Here is a 24,960-nt window from a genome sequence, read left to right as displayed (position 1 = left end):
ACTTAAGAATTTATCCAAAGTAAATTCCGAGTGCCTACTTTACTAAATATTTCTTTTGTTTGACTACGTAAATGGAACTTTTGTTTCTAGAGGCATTTGCCAGACGGTGATGCTGATTATGAGAACTGAAACTAAAAATGACATGCGAAGTCTCATAGGTAGCAACTAGATACAATTTTAAGTTGGAAAAACAGCTTGCTTTAGCAAGAGAACTAGGGTTAGAAACAGCACTCCTTCGCTCCTTCGATCGCAATGCTGTTATCACTTTTTACAGCTGAGATTGTCCTCTTCTCTGCTCTACACCACACCCAGAAAGCAGTCAGTCTCTGAACGTTTGTTTACCACTCTCCTTCCCATCTTATTACTGCCACGGCTGCCCTTGACAGGACAGCTTTCAAATAGCCATGAGAGGGCTAGAAATTTTTTAAATAAATAAATAAGGCTTTACGTAGGTAATTCACAAACAATTGATATTTGACTGTGGAATTCTGAGGCATGCATGAAGATATGCCTATCTGCCCACAGGCTCACACACTGTGCCTGAACTCAGCACCTATTTTGTACAGTCCAGCTGTCAGCTTTTCACGATACCAGCAAGAGACGAACAAGAAGAAACTAAACACTTGAGGGTTGACAGTGTAGATCCGGATCTGGAATGACTGAATCCTCACAAGTGTTTAGAACCCCTAGACTGGTGGTGTCAAGTAGTCATCCTGTATCCAATATGTGGGAATTCAGCCTGCCAGTAAAGCTCACCTAGACCTCGCAGAGCTAAGAGCAATCTTTCAACAAGGATGGAGGAAATATTTAGAAACAAGTCATAGTTCTATACTCAGAAGTACATAGATGCTCAAAGAGTTAGAAATCTGGGTAATCGGCTACACACATGTAAATTCACACATGCTGATCTTCAGCACCTCTAGTTAGTCTCTACTGTTGCAGTCACTAAAACTAAATTAGTTGAAGGGCAACTCCCAAATGACTGTGAATGTGTGTGTTCTCCTATACATTTAGCTAAGTAGGTTTTATCTAGTTTAATGCCACACAGTATTTAACATCAGGTTACACATTTAGCCTCTGGGGGCAAATAACTGAACACATTTACCAATATAATACAATAACCATTTACAAACAATCCACATTATACGTGACAACACCCTGGACAACTGTGGTTCCAGTCCCTGGAATCAAGAAACAATACACCAAAACGACTCAAACAGCCTTCAACTGGTAAAAGGATAAACAATCTATAGCATGTCCACATGAATGTGTTATGTCCAATGAATGTAGTATGTCCAATGAAATACTGCTTAGCAGTCAAAAGGAATAAACTTTTGATACACCCAACAACATAGATGAAGATCAAATTCACTATGCTAAGTGAAAAAAGCCAGGAACACACACACAAAAGCTACCTACTGTATGATTCCATTTATATGCTGCTCTGGAAAAGGCAAAACCATAGGGATGGAGAACACATCAGTAGTTTCCAGAGTTTAAATTTATGAGGGAGTTGACTACAAAGGGCAAAGGTTGACTACAAAAGCAAAAGATAGCACAAAGGAATTTGGGGAGTGGGGTGATGAAAGTGTTCTGTTTCCTACTAGTAATGGTGATTACAGGACTCTATGCATTTGTAAACCTCATAGAATTTTATAACCCCCCAAAAAGTGAATTTTCCTATATGTAAATTTAAAATTATATAAAAAGTGTACAAATTTTAAAATTATTTGTTCTAGTTCTGTGAAAAATACCGTTGTTTTTTTTGCGGTACGCGGGCCTCTCACTGTTGTGGCCTCTCCCGTTGCGGAGCAACAGGCTCCGGACGCGCAGGCTCAGCGGCCATGGCTTACGGGCACAGCCGCTCCGCGGCATGTGGGATCTTCCCGGACCGGGGCACAAACCCGTGTCCCCTGCATCGGCAGGCGGACTCTCAACCACTGCACCACCAGGGAAGCCCAGCCATTGGTATTTTGATATGGATTGCATTGAATCGTAGATTGCCTTCGGTAGTATGGGCATTTTAACAACATGATTCTTCCAATCCAAGAACATGGTATATCTTTCCATCTGTGCATTCTTCAATTTCTTTCATCAGCATCTTATAGTTTTCAGAGTACAGGTCTTTTGCCTCCTTAGGGAGGTTTATTCCTAGGTATTTTATTCTTTTTGATGAGATGGTAAACAGGATTGTTTCCTTAATTTCTCTTTCCAATATATCTTTGTTAGTGTATAGAAATGCAACAGAGTTCTGTATATTAATTTTCTATCCTGCAATTTTACTGAATTCATTGATGAGCTCTAGTAGTTTTCTGGTGGTGTCTTTAAGATTTTCTATGTATAGTATCATGTCATCTGCAAACTGTAACAGTTTTACTTCATCCTTTCCAATTTGGATTCCTTTTATTTCTTTTTCTTCTTTGATTGCTGTGGCTAGGACTTCCAAACCTACATTGAATAAGAGTGGACTTACTTGTCTTGTTCCTGATCTTAAAGGAAATGCTTTCAACTTTTCACCATTGAGTATAATGTTAGTTGTGGCTTTGTCATATATGGCCATTATTATGTTGAGGTGTATTCCCTCTATTCCTGCTTTGTGGAGAGTTTTTATCATAAATGGATGCTGATTTTTTTTTTTGTCACTATATGATAGTTTGCTTTTTCTAGAATTTTATATAAATGGGATTATACAGCATGAACTCTTTGCTTTTGCCTGGCTTCTTTCACTCAGCTTAGTTATTTTTTTTTTTTGACTTGAATAATATATACATATATTTTTATACAGCAGGTTCTTATTAGTCAACAATTTTATACACGTCACTGTATACATGTCAATCCCAATCAGCCAATTCATCACACCACCATCCCCACACCCCCGTGGCTTTCCCCATGTATGTTTGTTCTCCACATCTGTGTCTCAAATTCTGCCCTGCAAGCTGGTTCATCTGTACCATTTTTCTAGGTTCCACATACATGTGTTAATACATGATATTTGTTTTTCTCTTTCTGACTTACTTCACCCTGTATGACAGTCTCTAGATCCATCCACATCTCAACAAATGACCCAATTTCGTTCCTTTTTATGGCTGAGTAATATTCCATTGTACATATGTACCACATCTTCTTTATCCATTCATCTGTTGATGGGCATTTAGGTTGCTTTCATGACCTGGCTATTGTAAATAGTACTGCAATGAACATTGGGGTGCATGTGTCTTTTTGAATTATGGTTTTCTCTGGGTATATGGCCAGTAGTGGGATTGCTGGGTCATATGGTAATTCTATTTTTAGCTTTTTAAGGAACCTCCATACTGTTCTCCATAGTGGCTGTATCAATTTACATTCCCACCAACAGTGCAAGAGGGTTCCCTTTTCTCCACACCCTCTCCAACATTTCTTGTTTGTAGATTTTCTGATGATTCCCATTCTAACAGGTGTGAGGTGATACCTCATTGTAATTTTGATTTGCATTTCTCTAATAATTAGTGATGTTGAGCAGCTTCTCATGTGCTTCTTGGCCATTGGTATGTCTTCCTTGGAGAAATGTCTATTTAGGTCTTCTGCCCATTTTGGGATTGGGTTGTTTGTTTTTTTTAATATTGAGCTGCATGAGCTGTTTATATATTTTGGAGATTAATCCTTTGTCCGTTGATTTATTTGCAAATATTTTCTCCTATTCTGAGGGTTGTCTTTTTGTCTTGTTTATGGTTTCCTTTGTGTAAAAGCTTTGAAGTTTCATTAGGTCTCATTTGTTTATTTTTGTTTTTATTTCCATTATTCTAGGAGGTAGATTAAAATAGATCTTGCTGTGATTTATATCAAAGAGTGTTCTTCCTAAGTTTTCCTCTAAGAGTTTTATAGTGTCTGGCCTTACATTTAGGTCTTTAATCCATTTTGAGTTTATTTTTGTGTATGGTGTTAGGGAGTGTTCTAATTTCATTCTTTTACATGTAGCTGTCCAGTTTTCCCAGCACCACTTATTGAAGAGACTGTCTTTTCTCCATTGTATATACTTGCCTCTTTGTCATAGATTAGTTGACCATAGGTGCCTGGGTTTATCTCTGGGCTTTCTATCTTGTTCCATTGATCTATGTTTCTGTTTTAGTGCCAGTACCATATTGTCTTGATTACTGTAGCTTTATAGTGTAGTCTAAAGTCAGGGAGTCTGATTCCTCCAGCTCCATTTTTTTCCCTCAAGACTGCTTTGGCTATTCGGGGTCTTTTGTGTTTCCATACAAATTTTAAGATTTTTTGTTCTAGTTCAATTCCTTTAGCATTTGTTGTAGAGCTGGTTTGATGGTGCTGAATTCTCTTAGCTTTTGGTTGTCTGTAAAGCTTTTGATTTCTCCAACAAATCTGAATGAGATCCTTGCCGGGTGGAGTAATCTTGGTTGTAGGTGCTTCCCTTTCATCACTTTAAGTATATCATGCCACTCCCTTCTGGCTTGTAGAGTTTCTGTTGAGAAATCAGCTGTTAACCTTATGGGAGTTCCATTGTATATTATTTGTCATTTTTCCCTTGCTGCTTTTAATAATTTTTCTTTGTCTCTAATTTTTGCCAATTTGATTACTATGTGTCTCGGCGTGTTTCTCCTTGGGTTTATCCTGTATGAGACTCTCTGCACTTCCTGGACTTGGGTGGCTATTTCCTTTCCCATGTTAGGGAAGTTTTCGACTATAATCTCTTCAAATATTTTCTCTGGTCCTTTCTCTCTCTCTTCTCCTTCTGGGACCACTATAATGCGAATGTTGTTGCGTTTCATGTTGTCCCAGAGGTCTCTTAGGCTGTCTTCATTTCTTTTCATTCTTTTTTCTTTAGTCTGTTACACAGCAGTGAATTCCACCATTCTGTCTTCTGGGTCACTTATCCGTTCTTCTGCCTCAGTTATTCTGCTATTGATTCCTTCCAGTGTAGTTTTCATTTCAGTTATTGTATTGTTCATCTCTGTTTGTTTGTTCTTAATTCTTCTAGGTCTTTGTTAAACATTTCTTGCATCTTCTCCATCTTTGCCTCCATTCTTTTTCCGAGGTCCTGGATCATCCTCACTACCTTTATTCTGAATTCTTTTTCTGGAAAGTTGCCTACCTCCACTTCATTTAGTTGTTTTTCAGGGGTTTTATCTTGTTCCTTCATCTGGTACATAGCCCTCTGCCCTTTCATCTATCTTTCTGTGAATGTGGTTTTTGTTCCACAGCCTGCAGGATTGTAGTTCTCCTTGCTTCTGCTGTCTGCCTCTGGTGGATGAAGCTATCTAAGAGGCTTATGCAAGTTTCCTGATGGGAGGGACTGGTCGTGGGTAGAGCTGACTGCTGCTCTGGTGGGCGGAGCTCAGTAAAACTTTAATCCACTTGACTGCTGATGGGTGGGGCTGGGTTCCCTCCCTGTTGGTTGTTTGGCCTGAGGCAACCCAACACTGGTGCCTACCTGGGCTCTTTGGTGGAGCTAATGGTGGACTCTGGGAGGTCTCACACCAAGGATTACTTCCCAGAACTTCTGCCAGTGTCCTTGTCCCCACAGTGGGCCACAGCCACCCCTCGCCTGTGCAAGAGACCCCCAACTCTAGCAGGTAGGTCTGGTTCAGTCTCCCCTGGGGAGTTTCCTTCCTCTGGGTCCCGATGTGCACACCACTTTGTGTGTGCCCTCCAAAAGTGAAGTCTCTGTTTTCCCCAGTTCTGTCAAAGTCCTGCAATCAAATCCCAGTAGCCTTCAAAGTCTGATTCTCTAGGAATTCCTCCTCCCATTGCTGGACCCCCAGGTTGGGAAGCCTGACGTGGGGCTCAGAACCTTCACTCCAGTGGGTGAACTTCTGTGGTATAGGTGTTCTCCAGTCTGTGAGTCACCCACCCAGCAGTTATGGGACTTGATTTTACTGTGATTGCACCCCTCCTACAATCTCACTGTGGCTTCTCCTTTGTCCTTGGATGTGGGGTATCTTTTCTGGTGAGTTCCAGTGTCCTTCTGTCGATGATTGTCCAGCAGTTAGTTGTGATCCTGGTGCTCTCCCAAGAGGGAGGGACAGATGTCCTTCTGGATGCTGAATTTCATCAAAAGTTTCTTCTGCATCTATTGAGATGATCATATGGTTTTTAATCTTCTATTTGTTAATGTGGTATATCACATTGATTGATTTGTGGATATTGAAAAATCCTTGCATCTCTGGGATAAATCTCACTTGATCATGATGTATGATCCTTTTAATGTATTGTTGGATTCAGTTTGCTAGTATTTTGTTGAGGATTTTTGCATCTATGTTCATCAGTGATATTGGCCTGTAATTTTCTTTTTTTGTGATATCTTTGTCTAGTTTGGTATCAGGGTGATGCTGGCCTTAAAGAGTGAGTTTGCTACCTGAGGAGACAAAAGACCTGTATGCAGAAAACTGTAAGGCACTGATGAAATAAATTAAAGATGATACAAACAGATGGAGAGATATACCATGTTCTTGGATTGGAAGAATTAATATTGTGAAAATGACTATTCTACCCAAAGCAATCTACAGATTCAACGCAATCCCTATCAAAATACCAATGTAATTTTTCACAGAACTAGAACAAGAAATTTCACAATTTGTATGGAAACACAAAAGACCCCAAATAGCCAAAGCAATCTTCAGAAAGAAAAACAGAGCTGGAGGAGTCAGGCTCCTGGACTTCAGACTATACTACAAAGCTACAGTAATCAAGACATTATGGTACTGGCACAAAAACAGAAATAGATCAATGGAACAGGATAGAAAGCCCAGAGATAAACCCACATACCTATGGTCACCTTATTTTTGATAAAGGAGGCAAGAATATACAATGGAGAAAGGACAGCCTCTTCAATAAGTGGTGCTGGGAAAACTGGACAGCTACATGTAAAAGAATGAAATTAGAACACTCCCTAACACCATACAAAAAAATAAACTCAAAATGGATTAAAGACCTAAATGTAAGGCCAGACACTATAAAACTCTTAGAGGAAAACATAGGCAGAACACTCTATGACATAAATCACAGCAAGATCCTTTTTGACTCACCTCCTAGAGAAATGGAAATAAAAGCAAAAATAAACAAATGGGACCTAATGAAACTTCAAAGCTTTTGCACAGCAAAAGAAACCATAAACAAGACGAAAAGACCACCCTCAGAATGGGAGAATATATTTGCAAATGAAGCAACTGACAAAGGATTAATCTCCAAAATTTACAAGCAATTCATGTAGCTCAATATCAAAAAAAAACAAAGAAACCAATCCAAAACTGGGCAGAAGACATAAATAGACATTTCTCCAAAGAAGATATACAGATTGCCAACAAACACGTGAAAGGATGCTCAACATCACTAATCATTAGAGAAATGCAGATCAAAACTACAGTGAGGTATCACCTCACACCAGTCTGAATGGCCATCATCAAAAAAATCTACAAACAAGAAATGCTGGAGAGGGTGTGAAGAAAAGGGAACCATCTTGTACTGTTGGTGGGATCATAAATTGATACAGACACTATGGAGAACAGTATGGAGGTTCCTTAAAAAACTAAAAATAGAACTACCATACAACCCAGCAATCCCACTATTGGGCATATACCCTGAGAAAACCAAAATTCAAAAAGTGTCATGTAGCACAATGTTCATTGCAGCTCTATTTACAATAGGCAGGACATGGAAGCAACCTAAGTGTCCATCCACAGATGAATGGATAAAGAAGATGTGGCACATATATACAATGGAATATTACTCAGCCATAAAAGGAAACGAAATTGAGTTATTTGTAGTGAGGTGGATGGACCTAGAGTCTGTCATACAGAGTGAAGTAAGTCAGAAAGAGAAAAACAAATACCATATGCTAACACATATATATGGAATCTAAAAAAAAAAAAAAGGTTCTGAAGAACCTAGGGCAGGACAGGAATAAAGACGCAGACGTAGAGAATGGTCTTGAGGACACAGGGAGGGGGAAGGTTAAGCTGGAACGAAGTAAGAGTGTGGCATGGATATATATACACTACCAAATGTAAAATAGATAGCTAGTGGGAAGCAGCCACATAGCACAGGGAGATCAGCTCGGTGCTTTGTGACCACCTAGAGGGGTGGGGTAGGGAGGGTGGGAGGGATGCAAGCGGGAGGAGATATGAGGATATATGTATGTGTATAGCTGATTCACTTTGTTAAAAGCAGAAACTAACACACCATTGTAAAGCAATTATACTCGAATCAAGTTGTTAAAAAATAATAAAAAATTAGAAGTTAAAGAAAAAAAAGAGTGAGTTTGTAAGTGTTCCTTCCTCTGCAATTTTTTGAGATAGTTTGAGAAGGGTAGGTGTTAACTCTTTATTAAATGTTTGATAGAATTCACTCGTGAAGCCATATGGTCCTGGACTTTTGCTTATTGGGAGTTTTTAAATTATTGATTCAATTTTATTACTGGTAATTGATCTGTAATAAAATAGAAGAAAAGTAATAAAATATAGGAAAATAGAAGAAATATTTTCTATTTCTTCCTGGTTCATTCTTGGAAGATTGTACCTTTCTAAGGATTTGTCCATTTCTTCCAGATTGTCCATTTTATTGGCATATAGTTGTTTGTGGTAGTCTCTTATGATCCTTTGTATTTCCGTGGTGTCAGTTGTAACTTCTTTTTCATTTCTGATTTTATTGATTTGGGTCCTCTCCCTTTTTTTCCTTGATAAGTCTGGCTAATGGTTTATCAATTTTGTTTATCTTTTCAAAGAACCAGCCTTTAGTTTCATTGATTTTTTTTTTTTTTTTTTTTTAGTCTTTCATTTTTTCTGCTCTGATCTTTATGATTTCTTTCCTTTTTCTAACTTTGGGTTTTGTTTGTTCTTCCTTCTCTAGTTCTTTAGGTGTGAGGTTAGGTTGTTTATTTGATATTTTTCTTGTGTCCTGAGGTAAGCTTTTATCACTATAAACTTCCCTCTTAGAACTGCTTTTGCTGTGTCCCATAGGTTTTGGATCATTGTGTTTTTGTCATCATTTGTCTCTAGGTATTTTTTTATTTCCCCTTTGATTACTTCAGTGATCCATTGGTTGTTTAGTAGCACATTGTTTAGCCTCCACGTGTTTGTGTTCTTTGAAGTTTTTTTCTTGTAGTGATTGAAAATAAGGAAACACAAAAGACCCTGAATAGCCAAAACAATCATAAGAAAGAAGAACAGAGCTGGAGGAATCACACTCCCTGACTTCAGACTATACTACAAAGCTACAGTAATCAAATCAGCATGGTACTGTGACAAAAACAGACACATAGATCAATGGAACAGGATAAAAAGCCCAGAAATACACCCACACACTTATGGTCAATTAATCTATGACAAAGGAAGGAAGAATAAACAACAGAGGAAAGGCAGTCTGCTCAATAAGTGGTTCTGGGAAAACTGGACAGCTACAGTACGTGTAAAAGAATGAAATTAGAATATTCTCTAATATCATATACAAAAATACACTCAAAATGCATTAAAGACCTAAATGTAAGACCAGATACTATAAAACTCCTAGAGGAAAACATAGGCAGAACACTCTTTGACAATCACAGCAATATTTTTTTGGATCTGTCTCCTAAAGTAAACAAAATAAAAGCAAAAATAAACGAACAGGACCTAATAAACTTAAAAGCTTTTGCACAGCAAAGGAAACCATTAACAAAACGAAAAGACACCCTACTGAATGGGAGACAACATTTGCAAATGATACGACCAATAAGGGATTAATATCCAACATATATAAACAGGTCATAAAACTCAACATCAAAAAAACAAACAACCCAATTTAAAAATGGGCAGAAGAATTGAATAGAGACATTTTTCCAAAGAAGAAATGCAGATGATCAACAGGCACATGAAAAGATGCTCAACATCACTAATTATCAAGGAATGCAAATCAAAACAACCATGAGAGGGACTTCACTGGTGGCACAGTGGTTAAGAATCCACCTGCCAATGCAGGGGACACAGGTTCGAGCCCTAGTCCAGGAAGATCCCACATGCCGTGGCGCAACTAAGCCCGTGTGCCACAACTACTGATGCCCATGCACCTAGAGCCCATGCTCTGCAACAAGTGAAGCCACCACAGTGAGAAGCCCACACACCGCAACAAAGAGTAGCCCCTGTTCACTGCAACTAGAGAAAGCCTGTGCACAGCAACGAAGACCCAATACAGCCAAAAATAAATAAACAAACTAATTAATTAATTTTTTTAAAAGTCTGGGAGTTAAAACTTCATCAGGGACCAAAATTAAAAACAAAAAAACAACACCATGAGATATCACCTCATACCTGTCAAAGTGGCTATCATCAAAAAGAACAGAAGTAACAAATGTTGGCAAGGATGGGGAGAAAATGGAACCCTTGTCCACTGTTGATGGGAATGTAAATTGGTACAGCCACTATGGAAAACAGTATGGAGGTTTCTCAAAAAACTAAAAATAGAACTACCATATGACCCAGCAATTCCACACCTGGGTATAGATCTGAAATAAAAAAACAAAAAACACTAATTCGAAAAGATACATGCACCCCAACGTTCAGAGCAGCATTATTTACAATAGCCAAGATATGGAAACAACCTAAGTGTCCATCAACAGATGAGTGGATTAAGAAGATGTGGTATATGTATACAATGGAATACTACTTAGCCATCAAAAAGAACAAAATTTTGCCTTTTGCAGCAACATGGATGGACTTGGAGGGCCCTATGCTAAATGAAATAAGTCAGACAGAGAACGACAAATACTGTATGACATCACATATGTGGAATCTAAAAAAATATAACAAACTAGTGAATATAATGAAAAAGCAGACTAACAGATAAAGAGAAAAAACTAGTAGTTACCATAGAAGGGGTACAATATAGGGATGGGGGAGTGGGAGGTAAAAACTATTGAGTGTAAGATAGGCTCAAGGATGTCTACTGTACAACATGGGGAGTATAGCCAATATTTTGTAATAACTGTAAATGGAAAGTAACCTTTAAAAATTGTATAAAATTAAAATTTTTTAAATTATATAAAATGTGTAAAAGCTTCAGTACTTTTCATGTATTCAGAGAGAATTGTCTTTTGAATAGTCCTGTTGAAAAGCCTTCCCATATTTCTCTATGTCCCCTCATCCTTCTAATTCTTTTTTTTTTTTTTAAGGGAAATAAACATTACTCATAGAGCAAAAACCCCTATGGTTAAAGGATCCCTCTCCCCCCAGGGGTAACCTCTATCCCGAAATTGGCATGCATCCTTCCCTGACATGTTTTTATACTTTTACGATGTAGTTATGTACCAACAACTTTTGTGTTTGCAGAGCTTTTTAAAAGAGATTAACATTATCACATTTCATTTGCAATTTGTTTTTTTCATCCAACATTGCTTTCAAAACAATCCACTCATTTTTAACTGTTGTAGAGTATTTCATTGTAGGAATATGCCAGTATATTAATTCATTGTAGTCCAGACAGATATTTATGTTGTTTCCACAGCCCATGTTACACTGTACCACATTTATCTGTTATATCTCTTCTCCCTGCAAGATCATGAGCAACTCTAGGACAGAAAACTTCCAGAATTCCTGTTCCTCTCCCTAACTTCCAGTACACCTGAGAATCACGGTGCACATAATGTGCTTTGCATGTAAGATGATGCTGTGTACCTGGCATGGAATAAGCACTCCGTATAAATGTGTTCAATGAATAAATGCTGACAAGATATTATTTCATCTTGTGCTCTGTACTTACCTCTCCACAGTGTTAGATTTGAGGGGGAAGTGACTCAGTTTTCACTAGAAATTCGTGTCGAAGTAGACATCTATGAAACAAAGTCACTTCACAATTATCCTGCTTTCGCATTAGAGGATCTCAAAGCACTACATGAACCGCGATTTCCTCCAGTGACACTTTTCCCTTCAATGTGCCTCAAGGTCAGTTCAGAGCAGTATTCAAAGCCTGAATACCCTTTTCCGGTGGCTGGCTGGCTGGCTGTAAAAGACCGGTAAATCAGAGTCTGGATGTAAGTTAACAGTAACAACCTACTACTCCCAGGTCTTGTTTTTTCTTCGAAGATTTGGTTTTTCTTTTCATGGGTCTTGTTTGCGCTCTAAGCGCTCAGCTGTGCCACTGGAGGCGCTGACTTTAAATGGCACACCTCAGCAGGCCTTGCGCCCCCAAGCCCTCTCCTCCACGCACCCGCCTCTCACTCTCCCTGATTCTACTAAGCAGCTCTAACGCTGTTTGATCTCACCTCCAATTCTTTGCGGTTTAAGGAGCTGTGTAGCCTTGATGCACAAGACAAATACACACTGTAGCCCTGGACTTACAGAATCATCTATCATTCTGCCTTTGGATATAACCAGTACATTGTGTGTTTCACAGAAATTAATCTGGTGCTTAGGAGGAGAAAGGCATTTCAAAATCAGTCTGCGTGCAGAACCTTCCTGCAGACCCTGCAGAGGCATTTTCAACGCCTTTCGCCCCGCCCCGGCTCAGCAAGTCTCAAACTTGACCTTCGAGAGGATTTCAAGGGTAGTGCTTTCCTCCCTTTCCCTCGTAGGCCTCCTTCTGGGAAACAGCTGCCCGGGACCAGAGCTCTGAGAACCGCCCGTCTAGGCGCTGGGACACGGCAGGGAAACCAGAGGAGGGGCGGGCGGGAGGTGGGGAGGGGACTGAGTTGGGGGAGGAGGGCGTTGGGGGGCAGGAGAAGATGGAGGGAGGAGGAAGATCATCTGCATATGCATGAGGCACCCAGCACTGCCCTCTTCCCCGGCAGCTGCTCGGGGCGGGAGCGGAGGAGGGAGGGGGTGGAGAGGGGAAGAATGAGGCGGGGGCGGGGCGGCAAGAGTAGCGGCTGAGGCGGACTCAGGTTTGGAGAACGGAAGAGGTGATTTGCATGGAGCCTGGTGATTGGCTGTGGGCTGGAGGTTGGGCCTGAGAGGCGGCTCCTGAATGGTTTAACGGACAAATTACAGGATTCGTTTGGCTACAGAAAAGCCGGAGAGGGCCAGGTCTGCGCAATATGAAGCCTGGCCGCGAGGGGGCGAGATGTCCCATCTTTGTTCTAGTTAAAGGCTCCTTTTCTCTCCTCCCCACAAGCCCTCCGCCCATCCGTGTCCCCACCCCCCACACACACAGACACGCAGAAAGTGCAGAGAAATCCTGTGATCCAGTCAACTGGCTCTGCCCCGTCTATTAAGAAAGATGAAAACTCCTTTCTCTTCCATCTCCTTCATGGGAGACCACTTTTCATTTCAGACTATCACAGCAATAAATATTCCTCAAGGAATAAAACAGGCACTTCGCCAAAAGATAAGAGAACATATATGAAACGGGTGAATTATAGAGACAGACAATTCATGTAGGCAGGGGAATAGGCACACGTATGTAAATATGCACATAATCACCCTCAGAACACAAAACATGGAGGGGGGCAGAGACATACAGGAGAGAACACACATCACTCACAAGGTGCTCACAGGTTGTACACACTCTCCCATACACCCACTGACCAGCACACCACACACACACACACACACACACACACACACAGACACGGACCTCAGAAAAGGCATCCAAGTGAATTCACATGCAGTGGAAAGACTGCCGACAAAATATGAGAAGAATTTAAATGGCTCATCCCCTCCCCCTCCAAAAAATACTCAAGCGGAATGATTCTATTTGCATAATACTAATATACACAGGACGCAGACACAGGCAACAACAAAAAAAGGCTCCATTTGAGGCACACACCAGAGAATGCGTGTACACACGCGCGCGCGCACGCACACGCCCGCGCAACTGTGGTTGGGACACACCCACAGCCTGTGTCCTCCGCCCACGGGCACAAGCAGAAGACAGATGCCATCAACAGCGCTCAGTACAGTTTTCCAGAAAACACTAACGCGAGAAAAACGTAAGAAACCCACCCTGCTCAGCCACAGAAGCACCATTAGTGAACCCAGGTTTTCTAAATACACACACACACATACACGCTTGTCAGACGAGAGTTGGGTTCAAAGAAATAGTGGATGCACAATAGATAACAGAGCTAGAGTATGTCATCAGGTTAAACAATACTTTGAAATTACTTCAGCCTGAGATGGCTTTCTGGGATGCTCCTGAAAAATCATACCTAAGAAAAATAAAACATTTTCATTTATTCTGCTTTTCCTTTATTCTCCTTTCCTTCTTATTTTTAAGACAGAATAGGAGAATCCCCCTTCCGCAAAGGAGGATAGCCCCTGTTTTTGTTTTGCGAGCTCCTGAGCTCTGCCGTTGATTTCCCTGGGAGGAGAGTGCTAGGGAGCTGTCCTCTCCACAGCCTCCCAGCCAGACAGCACCACAAAAGGCATTATTACACATTCCAAATAACAAGAGCTGTCTATATATTTACAAATCTGTTCAAATATTTAACCTCTTAACTTGCTAAATATCCCCTCTTCTCCCTTTCTCTCTCGCGCTCTCCCCTCTCTCTCTCTTCCTTTTCCTTTCTCTTTCTAAACAGGCTGGAGACGGGGAAGTGCCCTTCTGGGGTCCAAAATGTGGCCAGGGATGCTGGGCTTTACCTGACCCTCTATGAATGCCAATTTCGTTTCCAGGAAATTGCTCCTTTGCCTGCCAAAAGATCGGGTTCGAACCACCAGAGCTACCCTTTCTAAAGGACAAGTTTTGATGTTGCCTCTCAGTTTTTAAACTGCCGCCAAAAGACAACTCCTAAATAGGAGGGATTTTCCTGACCCTTTGGAGTTGCCAGTGCCTCCAATCTGGGAAGTTTTCCTCTACACTGTACCTCAAACCCATCGAGGAACTGGTTAGTAGAGGGGCAACTTGTATAATCCAGAACCTTCTAAAGACAGACAGGGAGTTTCAACAGTATTTGGTGACCCAACCAAGGCCAGGGTTTAGGCACATGCCTCTTGCAGGAACCAAACTGGAATGCCACCGTTGAGAATTTCTTACTGCCCAAATCTTTCTTCATGGGGCTGATAAACTCACTCATGAGGGCCAATGTAGAATGTAAAGTTGTATAGTAGTGGGCCTTTAATGCAGCATAAACCTTAGATTAAACCAAAATCCAGGTGTTCTTACTTTGATGCATAAAGGGAAAAGAAAAGTTGTGTGTGAGCTCAGCGGGAAAGGAGCAGGCGACACGCTGGGGCAGGGACGCTGCTCACGCCCTACCCTCCAGGCAGGTGACCTGGGTAGACTTGCCTTTGAAGGACCCACAAGTACCCTTACTCTGGAGTGTTCCGGCTTCATCCAGGACCCTGCTGTGACACAATTTAAAGTGCCCTAAGGGAGCTTCTCCGCGCCATTCTGGGGTTTTCTTTTCGTAAAAACAAAGAATTGCAAGGAAAATCCGGTGCCTTTAAAGTTGACAGCGAAAGGACCACTTCCTCTGGGCACATTTCCTCTGGCCTCAAATAACTTTTTTATGTATTTTGTTTGTTTGTATGGGGGTAATGCAAAAAGTGAAAGTGCAGTTTGGCGAGATAATGAGATGTATGTCTCCATGTCAGATTTGTTCGGTTGACCATATTTCAACTTCACCATCTTCAGACGTCTGTTCACCTCTGAGGCGCCCTACCCACCAGTGGCCAGAGAGCACCTTAGACAAACCAGCCTTCACCTCGGACCCTAGCCCTCAGCGGACTCAAGTTGGGGATACACCTCTGAGTGGTCCAAGAATTCCTTGCCCTGGGTATCTGCCAGTCGCTGACTCTCCCAAAAAGCTGAACCGCGCCCGCCTGCGCAGTAATGACCTTTGCTCGCTGCTGTCGCGGCTGGCATGCCGAGCCAGGGGCACTCAGGGCCGCCCAGGGCTTTGGCAAGGGGAAGGCGGAGGGAGGGAGAAACTAAGGTGTACTTTTGTTTTAAAGAAGTTTGCTGAAAATCTTTACAAATGCTAAATAAGAGAAGGAGAAGGCTGAGTTTTGTTCTTTTTGTTTTGTTTTGTTTTGTTTCTGAAAAGTATGCTTACTCTTTGTGCCACGCCAAACCCGGAGGAAAACGTTGGCACTGCATTATTATGCTGTGTATTCTGTAAAATGCCATCTATTTGCATGATCATGAGATGGTCAGGACATTTCTCCCCTACTGCACAAACCCCTTAGGAAAACTGTGGGCAGTTTAAGAGTTTTCTAGTTTTACCCTGATTGGAAAAGATATTCATCCAGAGACATTATCTAAATCTGCGAAAGAATGAGGGCTGCTTGTTATGCGTCCTTCGTCTCCAGTAACGTGTGCCACCCAATTAGAAGCGATTTAAGCAATCAAGGCCGTTATGAGAGAAGGGGGTGTTAAAAATAGGTTTTCTATAGCCTCAGCACTCTAATTTGTAAGAAAATCTAAAATTACATATGTATCATTTCTTATATGAAATAAATATATAATTCCAGTGTCTCCTGTTCGCTCTTTTTTCCTCCATGGTCCCTCCCCCATCGCCTGCCTTCCTTTTGGAAATTCATAACAGAAGCGAAATGTAAAGTTCCGATGAAGAAAAGGGACTAGGGTTTCTAAAAAGTCTTTCTGAGACCAAAAGAGAGGTTCTGGTTGGGTCTTGGCCCAGACTTTCCCCGGGCTCCTCGCTGTTGTAGCGCCCTTGGTAGTGGTTGCTCTCTGACTTCCAATCCGTGGTGAGCGGAAAAATCCCAGAAGTAATGCCCAGAGCGGAGGGACCCCACTCCTGGAATCGAGCTATATGACCCCAGGGCTCCCGGGGGTCAAGGGCTGGCCGACGGAGACGGTGCGCTCTGGTCACTCGAGGCAAATCAGGATAGATGCTGACACACGCGTACATCTTGGGCGTTAGGGGTGCAGAAAAAGGGCAAAGAGGGTGTGTTGGGACACAGAAGGTAAATAAAACAGGTACATGTTTCCAAACAGAACGGGAAAAGTAAAAATCAAAAAAGTAAATCAAAACAAAAGATAGACCGCAAAGCAATGTCCTCTAGCAGAGCAAGAATGCAGAAGTAGGGTGTGCCACTTCCCACGCATTTCCCGCGTTCCCACCGGGCCTGCGCGGGAGGAGGGGGTCCCGGACCAGGGGCAGGTGCGGGAGTGGCTGACTCTCGTGCCTCTTCCCCACCCCCGCCGAACCTGGCCCTCTCAGCACTTCGATTTGAGAGGCAGTTTTATCCTCCCCAGCTCTCCCCAGAGAGCTTTAGAGAGCCAGAGAGAGCGGGTCAGGAAACGGACAGAAGCGAAGCTGTCAGAACTTCCAGGAAGCGAAGGGCCAGTCCCCGTGCTTCCTGCAGGCAACGGGTCCGGAGTTTTTTATACCTTTGGCCACGCGGGCCCTAATTCTCTGCAGCGAGTTGTGCTCAAAGCCAAACGTCTAGGACCTGAACCCTGAAAGCCCTGGCAGGGTGTGGGGGGCGGAGAAGAGTAGCACCCTGAGCCTAGCTCTGGGCCCAGAGTGGCAGGAGGTCGCCCCTGCACTCACGAGCGTACAACAGCTGTCTCCAGAGGGCTGAAGGCCTCCAGAGTGGGAATTAATCACGTGGTAGTAACACCCTTCAGAACCCAGTCTTCTGGAAGGAGCTTAAGGTCAAAATAACATTCCCTTTCCAAAACTTCTAAGGGTAGAACATGAGTGAAATGCGGACGGTTCTTGTCTCAGAGGTGCCACTGTTTTCCAAAACAATAGAAGTTCCAGAGGAGGCAGCGATGCCTCAACAGGACAAGCTGAGGATCAATGTCTGGGTTTGTCAGAGTGTGAGCCACAGACCAACTACCACAAAAGCAGAGGCAGACGCCAGGGCCCCTCTCCACCCGCGGGCGATTCTTCACAGAAGGTTCTCACACACAGCTATGAAACTACTGCAATGTTAAAATCCTTCATAATAGCACCTAATTTATTTCCTATTTGTTCTGCTTGTTGATATCTGTTTCATGAACCGAAACCATTTGATTTTTAGCAAATTGATCAATTTAATAATTCAGAAATTATTTCTATTTTCAAATAATCTTCTCTGGAAAGTAATGATGAAAATTTTTTCTTGAATTTAAAGCTTCATGAAAATTTCTTTGAAAAAATAAATATACTCTATTTCTACATAATTGAATTAGAAATAGGTGACATTTTAAAATGTATAGATATTAAGAATATTTATGCTAATGAGGTTTTCTGATTTGATAAATATAGTTACAAGCATTTCTTCATTTAATTCTTCCTTTTGCTACCTAATGCCCTAATATGTTAGGGTAGAAATCAGAATAGATATTATTGACAAGTAATGGTACCCTTTAAAAAGTTAAATTTGTCCTTTAAATCTACTCTTTTCATATACCAGTTTTGAAAGTTTAGTACACACATACACTTATATGCATAAAATATAATATAGCATTTTCTCTGCTATAAACTAGCTGGGTGAACTTGATGAAGTCTTTTGTCCTTACTGGGTCTTGGCTTTGTTAATTTTGGGAGATTGAACTAAATAATCTACAGTTCAAAAACTGTAGAGTTTATGAAATATTTTACTTCAATATATTTTGCAGTTATATAAAATTATAGGACAATATTAATATCAAAATAAATATTTTCCTATTTTATACAAATAGTCTATATTTAAACTGTCTACTCTATGTAATACTCTATGTTTTAACTGTCTAAGAGAACTTTCTAACCTGATCCATCACCCCTAACAGTCTAAGGGTCCATGAATGTACAGGAAGGATCATAAAGAATTTTGTATCTTTATGCATATATCTACACTTCTGTAAATGAGGTCATAACTTTCACTAAATTCCCAAAGTGATTCATGATTCTAAAAAGTTTAAGAACAAGTGATCTATACTGGAAGCATTTATGAACAAAAACACAACCACCACCCCAGCAATCCTTGCATATGCCTTCCTTTGCATGTACGAAAGGGTTGGTTCTTAAAGTAATTTAAGGGCACCAAATGTTATGTGAACTTCTACAATAGCACCTGATCTAGTTGTGGAAATGAAGATCTCAGGAATGGTGTTATCTATAAGAATTGTATGCCCCTAAAAAGAGCTTAAATTTTTCCTCCAGCTATTGAAGTTAGTGAATTAATACCTTTGATAATTTTACAACTTTCTCCGGAAGACAGCTAGTTTATTTCAGCAATTATGAGAATCAGAAACTATGCAGAGAATGTGGTCTCTGAGACTGTCCTTGAAATTTCTTTTTGTCCAATAATAAAGAATTTTTTCTCAGTTCTTTTCCTCCTCTCCCCCCATCCCTCCTCTATTCCCAATATCCAGTCCACATTTAGGACCATTTTTCCAGACTGACATGAGCTTATTTAGTCTGAGCAACATTTTCAGGGCTCATCAGCAGCAAATTACACCAACAAATTTTTTTTTTTTTCAGTTTGGCCCCAAGTCTATGAAATTAATTTCTATGTCAACCATTACAACACTTCCCTTGGAAATATCAGTGACTGCACAAGCCACAGACAGATCAAGTGTAGGTGCTCCATCATCTGAATGGGGTTGGGTTATGTTTTCAATTGGAACAAGGTATTAAGTGATTAAACTGTGCCAGCAGACATAGCACTTTTATCAAGCCCTTTTCTTTCCAAGCAGGCACAGGGATAGTCAATCTCTGGCCCTGAAAGTCTCCAAGGAAAACTTGGAATGCTTCAGGAAATCATGTCTGCAATTAAAGCACGGGCATTTTTCTCCTCATCACAGAATAAAAGCTGAATACCATTTTTGAAACTTTACCTTTTTTTTTTTTTTTAATTTCAATAAGCTGCTTAAGATCCTCCTATTCATTGACAGGATTTTTGGCACCATTCTGCTGCACTAGTTCACAACCATTTAATTGCTAAATGTTAACAGATTACAAGTGACTTAACAGAGGCACATTCAGAATTCCAGACATCATTATCTTAATTCCTACCACAGCCATATTCACACAAGACAGAAGATTAAATACCAATTTGGGCACCATATTTTGCCTGCCCTTTTGTTGACAGAGGTAGAACGCTGGTATGTCTTCACCTTATTTCCATCAGTATACCTGGCACAAGGCTCAGAGAATAAGTGAATTAGTAAATGAATGAATGAATATGCAGGCTACGGACTTCCCTGGTGGCGCAGTGGTTAAGAATCTGCCTGCCATTGCAGGGAACACGGGTTCGAGCCCTGGTCAGGGAAAATCCCTCATGCTGCAGAGCAACTAAGCCCATGTGCCACAACTACTGAGCCCATGTGCCACAACTACTGAAGCCAGCAAGCCCAGAGCCCATGCTCTGCAACAAGAGAAGCCACCGCAATGAGAAGCCCACGCACCGCAACAGAGAGTAGCCCCCGCTGGCTGCAACTAGAGAAAGTCCGTGTGCAGCAACAAAGACCCAACGCAGCCAAAAAAAAAAAAAAAAAAAAAAAATACAGGATACCTAATGTCTATTTGACTACTTGGAACCATAGGAGAAGTGGCAGTTTTTTAGTGATTCCTATAATGGGTCCTTTATTATAAGTGCTCTTACACGAAAAATACAAAACGAACACAACAAAATACTAAATACATATCATAAATCTGAAATAAAATTGTTAAGCTGTTCATTATCATAAAATTCTTTTTAAGTCTTCCAACCGATGGAAATGGGGTAAGTAAAATCTAAACTTCCTTGGGAAGATCAGGAGGTTATAGTGTCAGGCATTGTTCTTAGTGCTTTGTGTGGATTATCTCATTCCATCTCCCAGGAAAACCTCTGAGATATGGACTATTATGACCATTTTACAGGTGAGGAAATTGCAGCCCAGAGCGGTTAACTTACTGCTCAGCATCGTATGATGCTGACGACTGGTCTATACTGGAGCCAAGATTCAAATAGAGGCAGTTTGATTACAGAGACAGAGCTCTTACCCATTAGATGGTACCTAACACAAAACAGTGTTAAATTGATGCTCATATAATTTGTTGAAAGAAATATACAAACATGAGAACTAAATAAATACTCAGAAAAATAGCAGGTACTTGCTTCCAAGAATCCAAGGATTACACTTATATTGCTAATGGCAAATAGGTAGATAGGTAGGTAGGTAGGTAGGTAGGTAGGTAGATAGACAGGCAACATAGCATGGACTGGAGAGTCAGGTGAGCTGGGTTCACATCCTATACCCCCCATCCTCCCCACAGCATGTGGGATCTTAGTTACCCCCAGTGACTGAACCCATGCCCCCTGCAGTGGAAGTTCAGAGTCCTAACCATTGGACCACCAGGGAATACCCTGGATTCACATCCTTAACTCCCCATTTTTTGACTGTGAGACCTTGGGCCAGTTACCTAACTTCTCTGAGCCTCACTTCTTCAACTGTAAATTGGCATTAAAAATACCAAGCCCACGGAATTGTAATGAATAAACATAATGGATACAAAGTACTTGCTATGAGTATATAATAAATGTCAGTTATTATTATGTAGACATAAAAGACTGAATTGTATCCTAATTGCAGCTCTATTTTGAAAATTGAAATGACAATATTCAGTTAGGTTAGGCTCCCCTAGCTACTTCTACAATATCCCATGTTTTTTTACATTCTGATATTTTCATAGAATGTTACACTTAATATGTTCTGTTACACTTAACATGAAACCAAACAGTTATGTTCTTTGTATGTCAGAGATAAATTTGCAAACAATCTCCCTGCCTCCTACTAAAAGTACTATCTTGGAAGTGTTAAGAATATCTCATCTGGAAGAGGCCTGAAATATAAGGAAGATTTGTGCAAGGGCATGAAGGAGCTTGAAAGGAAAGTAGACAGTCTTCTTAATCTGGTCATTAATTTTCCTGTAAGAAGAGGTCTCTCTGCCCCTTATTTATTTTTCTATTATATTTATTTAATTATACAATACTTACTTATTTTTTATTTATTTATTTTTTTGCCATATGGCAGGGCTCGTGGGATCTTAGTTCCCTGACCAGGGATTGAACCTGGTCCCTTGGCAGTGAAAGTGCCGAGTCCTCACCACTGGACCACCAGGGAATTCCCATAATATTTTAAATTTTTAATCAAAGTAAAGCATACGCATGGTTTTAAAAAATAGTATATAAAATGAAAAGCCACAGTCTCCTGCACTACCTTTCTCTACTTCCATTATAGCCCCTCATAAAGAATAACTTTAAATATTTTAAGCTCTTTCTGGTTGTTCTTTTGCTGGTGATTACCACCATATTGTTAAATGTTTATACATCTACCATGGGAAATGTAGATATAGGTTACTATCCCACACCTTTTCCCAATATAGTTTCATCACTATTTTTTAGTTTCTACATTGTTTGCCTTTTAAATTCTAAATAATACATTTTCACCTGTATTTCTTGATACAACAACCTCAGACAATATCCTTTGATTTCACACTTTAGCTCTCCTCCCATCTTTCACAACCCAATTAGCATTCTTTGTATTTACCTTAACAAAATAGATGACATTACATTCTTTTTTATTTTTTATTTATTTTTATTTATTTTTATTTTTTATTTTTGCAGCACACAGGCCTCTCACTGTTGTGGCCTCTCCCGTTGCGGAGCACAGGCTCCGGACGCGCAGGCTCAGCGGCCATGGCTCACGGGCCCAGCCGCTCCGCGGCATGTGGGATCTTCCCGGACCGGGGCACGAACCCACGTCCCCTGCATCAGCAGGCGGACTCTCAACCGCTGTGCCACCAGGGAAGCCCTACATTCTGCTTTTTTAATTCATAAAATTAAGTTTATGAACATTCTTTTTTTTTTGCAGTACGCGGGCCTCTCATTGTTGTGGTCTCTCCCATTGCGGAGCACAGGCTCCGGACGTGCAGGCCCAGCGGCCATGGCTCACGGGCCCAGCCGCTCCGCAGCATGTGGGATCTTCCCGTACCGGGGCACGAACCCGTGTCCCCTGCATCAGAAGGCGGACTCTCAACCACTGCGCCACCAGGGAAGCCCTAATTGTCTTTTTCTGTTTCTGAAATTCCTATTTGTTGGGAAATGGTTTTTGAGATTAATTCTTTCTCCCTCACATTTTCATTATTTTTTCCATTTATTTTTCTACTTGTTTTACTTTCTTTTAAATTAAATTTACTTAATTTTATTATTCAACCAATTGATTTTTTTTTTTTAGTCTGATAATCACATTTTTAGAATTTTTAAAAAATTTTATTATTATTTATTTTATATATTTATTTTTGGCTGCGTTGGGTCTTCGTTGCTGTGCGTGGGCTTTCTCTAGTTGCAGTGCACGGGCTTCTCATTGCAGTGGTTTCTCTTGTTGCAGAGCACGGGCTCTAGGCGCCGGGCTTCAGGAGTTGTGGCTCGCAGGCTCTGGAGCACAGGCTCAGTAGTTGTGGCTCACGGGCTTAGTTGCTCCGCGGCATGTGGGATCTTCCCTGACCAGGGCTGGAACCCGTGTCCCCTGCATTGGCAGGTGGATTCTTAACCACTGCGCCACCAGGGAAGCCCTGATAATCATATTTTTAAATAGCAAGAACACTAACTTGATCTATAATTTCTTTTTCATAGCATCCTATTCTTTTATGGATGCATTATGTTTTCTAATCTTTCCGTGGTATGAATTAGAATTTTTAAGGGTTTTTTTGTGGCTTTTCTTCCTGAATTATCTGTTTCCTTCAGAATGTTGCCATCTCCCTGCCTGTTTCTTTTTTTTTAATGACTGGTTTTCTTGGCCTTTGTCACTTATATTGCTGGCTTTTCTCAAATGATTAGAGATACTTGTTTCTGTTTATTACTAGGAAATAGTAAAATGGCTCACTGGTAAGCTCTCTGAACACTGGTAGAATCCTTTTTACTAGCAGTTCAATAAATGAAATGTGATTGGGCAGCTGGCCATTTTATTGAAGAACACACTCTTGCCATAATTCAAAGGCCTTGTTCTGGGGTGTCACTGCCTGCACTTTGACAATTTCTCTTGTGGAGGCTCTTCATTGTATTTGCATGAGAAAGGTATAATTTCCTGTACTCTATACACTGGGGTGGGGGCTTTGATGGTATATATAATCAATTAAATGCCTGTTTTTAGTCACACATCTCACCCCCATCCTCCCTCACACCTGAATTTCTGAGTTCTGAGCCTTCCAGGGTTCCACAGGGCAGACTGGCCCCATCTTTGCCTGATTCACTTCAGCATATATTCTAGGTAGTGGATGCTTCTTTCCTGGTACATCAGTTGCCACTCCTGCATCTGTTTTTCAGATTCTAGAACGTTTCAAAATCTCTCTTTTGCTATTAGACTCTTATGTTCTTCAGTTTATACTTTTAAAGATGATTTTCTATAATTTATTAATGTTTTAGGAGGGTCAGACTGCCATACTGAGTCAGAAGCTTATGTTTAAAAAGTTAAAAGCTTTTTTATATTGCTTATACTTATTTCATACTATACCTGATTTATTGCTTTTTATTGGCAGTTTCTATTTAATCATGAACCCGAGTTTAATTTACAGTATAAACTGGAAAGAAAGTTAGTTCTAAGACACAATCTCTGATGATTTAAATGACCAAACATAACTCTTTCTTTTTCAAATTTATGCTTCATAATATAAAATGGATATGAAATGTTTATTTCTAGGGGGTCCTATGTTAGTGTTAAGAGCCTAGAAAAGACAATGTTGGATTTATTGAAATTTAGTTATACCACACATATTTCAAAAGCTACTTAAAGAAACTAGAAAATCCTACTTGTAGCAAAAGCATACACACCAACAGTTGGCATTCCATTACTAGACAGATGTAAGTTTGCTTATCAACAAACAGAGAATACTGGATCCTTCCTCAAAAGTAACTTCAGTACCATGACAATGGTCACAGCAGTTTACTTGATACTACAAATGACACACATTCTTTGACCCTCATTCACTTATTCACTTTATAGATCAGCTCCACAGGGACTGTGGTCACATCTATTCTTCACTTGTGCATCTCCAGTGCCTAGCATAGCTCTTGCACATTGTGGTCAATTGATAAACATGCATCAAGTAAACGCTGAATGAACTATGTGTCCAGATGAGATCCT

General features: G+C 40.7%; 1 non-coding gene across 1 annotated transcript; it reads right to left on the bottom strand.

The window, feature by feature from the left end:
• Window positions 1-21,869: 21,869 nt before the first annotated feature.
• TRNAE-UUC (transfer RNA glutamic acid (anticodon UUC)) lies at window positions 21,870-21,942 on the bottom strand. The gene has a single exon. It is a non-coding gene; the product is annotated as a tRNA-Glu (tRNA).
• Between the last annotated feature and the right edge of the window lie 3,018 nt (window positions 21,943-24,960).

The sequence above is a fragment of the Orcinus orca genome, chromosome 3, assembly GCF_937001465.1.
Source record: "Orcinus orca chromosome 3, mOrcOrc1.1, whole genome shotgun sequence".
NCBI lineage: Eukaryota > Metazoa > Chordata > Mammalia > Artiodactyla > Delphinidae > Orcinus > Orcinus orca.
Note: the sequence above shows the minus strand (reverse complement) of the source record. Positions and strands in the feature narration are given on the sequence as shown.